This window comes from Phymastichus coffea, unplaced genomic scaffold (assembly GCF_024137745.1).
Source record: "Phymastichus coffea isolate CEN01 unplaced genomic scaffold, Cenicafe_Pcof_1.1 PCOF00029, whole genome shotgun sequence".
Lineage (NCBI taxonomy): Eukaryota > Metazoa > Arthropoda > Insecta > Hymenoptera > Eulophidae > Phymastichus > Phymastichus coffea.
In genome coordinates this window covers 3,443,241-3,449,682 of record NW_026706840.1, presented here as the reverse complement: position 1 = coordinate 3,449,682, position 6,442 = coordinate 3,443,241, and the positions used below count along the sequence as shown (strand labels likewise).

Below are 6,442 nucleotides of genomic sequence, written 5' to 3'. Positions count from 1 at the left end.
AATTATGGTAGTAAAATTAAAAAGCAATTGTATTACACAATTTCGAACTGAATATTTATTTTCTACGGTATTCGACGGATGATATAGAATTCTTGAAATATGTTATCACAAAAATATCAACTTTTCCATTTGAAGATGAGTTAGGAACGAATAAAACTGAGCTTCGTAGGGTTATAAACCATTACAACCATTGTGTCAAAAATAAGCTGAAGAAAAATCAATAAAACAAAAGGTTATATATCCAAAATATTTTCTGTTTCAAGTATGAAAATGAACAATATAAGAGGAAAATTTTATTACATAAATTAAATACAAACATTTCAAGTTCAGTTTGACATAATCCGACAATATTTTCTTGAAAATAAAGAATTATCGAAATATTTAGAATTTACAAAAAATTAAGTACAATTCTCATAAGTGGTACAGAACTAAGAAATACCTATCAAATGCTTGCTAATGAATGTTTATCAATGTAGTACAAAAATTTACCAATGCTTAACTGGTAGAAGTTTTGCGAGAAGACGTTGAAGGAGAAAGAGAAAAAGGTATTACTTATGCTATACATCTTTTACATACGACAATCGAGTAATCAAATTGTGATTATTAGTAATAGTTAAAATAATAATATATAATAAATAAAGTAACCAATTTTTAATTTTAATTTAAAACCGCGCATGACTAAATAGCTGACATGTAATGATAACGTTTAATATTGAGTATTAGAAAATTTCGATGATAGAGAGTAATCCCTTACTCAATGAAAACAGAAACAATTAAATCCTTCATAAAAATAATATTTCGTCGACTATGCGTGTCATCCTTCTCAGGGTCTTTATTTATTAAATAAATATTACAAGTATTAAACTTGCGTCGCGAAAAACATACAATAAGTTAATACAAGATAAACACTTACATAAATTATAGTTAAGTTATAGACAACAATAATAATTATAATAAAGACTTAAAATTCACCTTTGTAACAGAAGTAGACAATAGTATAAGCTTTTTGGACTTATTAATTATAAGAAAAACAATCATAGTTTAATAAGTAACTGGCGTCACAAGCCGACTTGTTCAAGTCGATTATTGAATTTTATTTCTAACCATAGCAAAAAAACAAAAAATTAACATAGTTTCTAATTTGATTGATAGAGCGATTTTATGAATCGTTACATGAATCCTTTCATAATAATAATGTTAAAATAGTTATAATATTAAAATTTTACTCTATAATGATCATCCTGAAGAATTTATAAATGCATATATTGATGTACGCATTCGAAATCAGAAATTTAACAAAAATACCATAATAATTACATTGAAAAACAGAGTCAATGAACCATACTACTAATTTATAGCTAATATTTGTAAAAAATACAATATTCGTGTAATTCCTCTCATAAAAAAAAATTTGATAATCTCATAAGATTTGGCAAAGGTAAAACAAAAATAGAAGATGAAACAGACATTATATATAAGTTGCATTGCAATAATTGTAATAGTTGTTACATAGGCGAAACAAAATGATCATTAAAAACTAGAATCAATGAACATAAAAAATCTATAATGGATAGTGTAAAATTAATCAATAGTCAACATAGATTACTTCCAGTTCCAGAGCATTTTTATAATAACCCGGGAAATTCTTTTAATTTTAAAGATATATTTATTTTATACAGAGAAAATAATATGCAGAAAAGACATAATTTGGAGATGATACACAGTAATGCGAAAAATGTCAAACAAAATTTTTATATTGTCATTACAAGAGTTTCAATAATTTTATTAAAAACATCTATGATGACACATTTTATTTTAATAACTTAAACTACTCAAAGAAATATTTGTATTGTAATATTTAAATATCTAGGGGATCTCTGGGTGTTATTGGTATTAACAGTTAATTTTAATTGGTCGTATGATGTTTTCACATTTCTTCTTACACACATCTCAATCATTGCATAAACATGGTTCAGTTAACAGTGTATAACGTAATAAGTGTAATAACTGTTGCTTCCTTAACCCTTAACTACTATGTGGGGTAGATTTACCCCAGAAAAATTTTAACAATAAATAAAATTTATTTTTTTTTTTTTTCAACAATTTTTTTCAGTATGTGTAACATTAAAAATTGTTAACCTGAATATTTTTTTTTGTAGTAAAAAGTTTGAAATATACTAGAAAAAATTTTTATAGCAAAATATTTAAAATTCTCTGATTTATTCGATGTTTTTCGGGCTGGGGTAGATTTACTCCACCGAGCAGTTACGTGGCCAAAATGAGGTGTGCAAATTAAGGGTTAAATGATTATGTGGGAGAGATCTACAAATTTTAATTCTCTTGATTTATTTCACAACTTTCAAACAATTTCGTCTGTATTACGAATAATTTTTATACAGTAATTTATTGTACATTACTTAACTATAATTTGAATAAGTGCTTATCTCATATTAACTTATTATATGTTTTTATTGATGCAAGTTTAATATTTGTAATATTTATTTAATAAAAAGAGAAGTCCTGGGGAGGCTGATAAATATAGTCAGCGAAACGTCGATTTAGATGTTTTTTGGTTTTAATGAATAAGGGATTACTCTTCATCATCGAAATTTTCTATACTTATTAAGATATAATGGAGAATGAAAAAGATTATAATTAAAATGTTTTATAGTTAATCTACTAAACGTGACAACAAAGAAACAATATAATAAATGTAATATTGATAATTAATTTAATAATTGTAACAATGAATTCTAAAGAAATATTTAGAAAGTTACTATTTATTCATGTTACAAAAAAAATAACCTCAAAATTAATTTGTTATGGTAGATAGCAAAATTAAACTTATAAATTAAAAGGTAATTTTTAATGATTGTAGATGGAAGAAGATGTTTAATAATGTATGATTGAAATAAAGTATTGGAGCCATGGTAGTACTACGATTGGCAACTTTTCCAAGTCATTAGATTTATATGGAAGATGGTGCAAATTAGCATTTAGTAAAATGTTAGAGCTATCTGATAAGGATGAAGATGAATCAGTTCTAAAACAATTAGTTGATCTTAAATCACTAACTCCAGAAGATGGGAAATGGTATTATTGTACAATATTTCCATATGTTTATGAGCAATTCTGCTTTTTTACATTATATTTTTCTTGTTTACAAAATAATCATAGAGTTACTATTTGTATTTACAGACTTTTTGATAGAGACTGATGAACAATTAAACAAATGGCTAGAATATGAGATAAGAAACAATAGTAATAGAAAGTTTTAAAGCGAAAAGCTATTGATAAAACAATTGTTTTTAATAAGATTAAAAACGCAGCCTTACTAAATCAAATTAACACAAGTCTGCATGGTTTTGTTGATGGCCAACTGAAGGTCATTTCTTAAGTAACTTTTTATGTAGAATTCGAATTCAGAGTTAGAATTTGTTCATCATATAACATTTTTTAGATATTCTAACCTAAAGAACCAAAAAGGCGGTTTTTTGGTATATTTAAGGTCCCGTAACATCGCTGAAAAATGTTGTTTCTGAAAACAGGGAGAACCATATAAAAGGTCTACTCTTACTCTTTAAAATCTATTTTTAAAATTTAAGATATCTTTTTTTTTCATCGCGAGATTGTTGATTGAAATCAAGTATTTTAGTAGTTTCGAACTTGCTAATTTCCCGGATATGTACATATGGCATATGTAAGGCTATCAATAAGGGTTGTAGATTACAGGGCTTAATGGTTGAGGAAATTAAGTTATAAGGGTTTAGGGTTATAGTGTCGCAGGTTACAGGGCTAAAGGGTTGAAAAAATAAGGGTATAAGGATCTAGGATTAAAGCTTTGCAGGTTGTAGGGCTCCAGGGTTTAATAAATTAGAGTATAAGGGTAGTGTTATAGCTTTACATATACCATATGTGCTTATCCAAGAAATTTCCTGTTTCGAAACTGCTAAAATACTTGATTTTAATCAACGATATCTCGATAAAAACAAAGATAATTTAAATCTTAAATATGGACCTTAAAGGCTAATAGACCTTTTAGATGGTTTTCTCCGTTTTTGTGAAAAAAAAAATTTTCAGCGATGATACGGGACCTCAAAATATACCAAAAACTGCCTTTATAGCCCCTTTAGGTTAGAATACCTAAAAAAATCTAACATGTTAAACAAATTCTGACTCCGGGTTCGAATTTTACGCAAAAAATTACTTCGAAAATGACCCTCAGTTGGCCAACAACAATCACGACCCCTTATTTTACAAGTCTGTGTAATTAACTTCTAACAAATAAGAAGACCATTACCAATAAGTAAGATAGACAATGTTACAAATTAATGTGAGTATAATCAATCAGCATAAAAACTCTATTACATAAAATATATCAAATTTCTATATAATAGCTTTTATAGTTTCAGAAACAATTAAAAATAATAAATTATTGCAAGATATAGAAAACGTGTATGGTAAATTACACTATCTTGTAAAATTATAATATAAATTTTATTCTGAAATGTATAATAATTTAATCAATTATACTATTTGTACTAGTAACAGATAACTCAAATGCCAATGATGTTGCAAGTCAAACTGCCAATTGTGAAGTAAGTCACTGGGATACAAAAAATGTCTGCTATATCTGAAACCACTAACACAAAAAATGATGAATAATCGCCAAGTATGATACAAATTAACTTTTATGTTTATTTATAAATCACTTATATATCCATCTTTATTTTTAGTTTTGAACTAATTATTGAAAGAATTGAACGGTTTATCCAAAGATTTTATAAAATAAGGTTAAAGGAAGAGAACTCTAAAAAGATTAACACTACCAATATTATATTTAAGTACTGACATAAATGAAATTAAAACTTTTATAATGGACAAGAGAGCACTAAAAAGTAATGTTGACATTACTGGTCTTAGAAAATAAAAATCAATACATACCCTCGACTTATCATTAAAAGATACCACTAATTTCAATAGTTTGAATGATAAATTAGCTGAAGAAGGGAGTGAATTAAAAAGCTATTTTGTAAGATTTGTAGTTGTTAAACTTTTCTAAAATTCAATCTGCTTCTAAAATTTCATTTTTTAAATAATTGTTTTTGTTTTAGGAGAAATATCTGTGAATATTACGGTGCAAGAATTGGATAAAATATTAAGGTTAACGATCAAAGAATTTCTATCAAAGTCCAGAGCGATGCAATTGATTACCGTAAAACTAATGTCAAACAATATTGTATTTTTTAAGTGTTTTTGGTAGAATCGTGAAAGGTAATATATTTTTCATATTGATATCATGTGTGATTAAATCTAAGTTAATCTTGATATTTTTTTATTTCAGATTGTTTTATTAAATATTACCCAGACCTTCAAGTGGCTAGTCCAATGCGATTTGACAGTGCTATATTACGTTATCAATAGTGCAAGACATTGAGGTGGTCATACAAAAGCGAAAGATGATAAAAAAATATTTAATGTAAAAAATTATGAATATATAAAAATAATTAATAAAAAATATTTTTTAATAACTACGTATTATTTTTACTAAATCTAGTTATTATAAATTTGTAAAGGAAGAGTCGGAATTTTCAAATTTAGATCTAGTACGCGACTCTACTTAAAAAGGTTATTTACTCGGGGAAGGGAGATATGAATGCTCGTGCTATTACGTAAATAACTTGCCGAGTGTGTGAGTAACGAGTTTCGTGCGGGTGAGAGAGCCTGAAACGGAAAGAAAATGGACAGAAAATCAATTATGTTAGTGATTTCTAGTAGAAACAAACAACAGAAATATCTGACGATACAGCGTTACCAACGGCGAATGGTAGAGGTGGTGTGCTCAAAAAGGGATGCAAATGCACGCCTGCGCAAAGGTGAACCCTCTACATCCGACTTCGAGTACCGTAAATTGTAGAATCGTGGCACTAATGTACTAATGGCAAACAGAAACTCACATCAACGGTACCCATGAAACATGCACATTCTAGGGGCTACAGAGCACACGGCCAGATGCTCGTAAACAAATCGCTCTGGCTACTTCTCGTGTGCGCTCACTCGCTTCCGTGTTAAACTACGCTTCTTCTCTTTTCATTCCTCTCTCTTTTTCTCTCCCTACGCGCATCTTCGCCTTCACGGCCCGCCAAAATCCACACCGCTCCTGGCTTCCTGACTTTACTAATCTGCATCTCAAAATAAACAGATCGGAAATGAGCGGTGCGTTCACAAATACGTATACACATACCTTCGGTCTGACGGCGGCACGCACAAGCAAGGAAAGGTAACGGACGAAGGGGAAATCGCAAGCAAAGCGGTTTCCTCATCAAAGTAATATCTTAATGTATAAAAAATTAACACAGATAATAATTACAACATATAAAAAATTTATGTTTGCCCACAGCATTGCTCACAGCAATCTGGTCAGGTATTGCTTACGGCGTAG

General features: G+C 28.5%; 1 long non-coding RNA gene across 1 annotated transcript; it reads left to right on the top strand.

The window, feature by feature from the left end:
- Positions 1 to 4,742: 4,742 nt before the first annotated feature.
- On the top strand, positions 4,743 to 5,458 carry LOC131663004 (uncharacterized). Its single transcript, XR_009301817.1, has 3 exons — positions 4,743 to 5,032; positions 5,115 to 5,274; positions 5,345 to 5,458. It is a non-coding gene; the product is annotated as an uncharacterized LOC131663004 (long non-coding RNA).
- Positions 5,459 to 6,442: the final 984 nt, after the last annotated feature.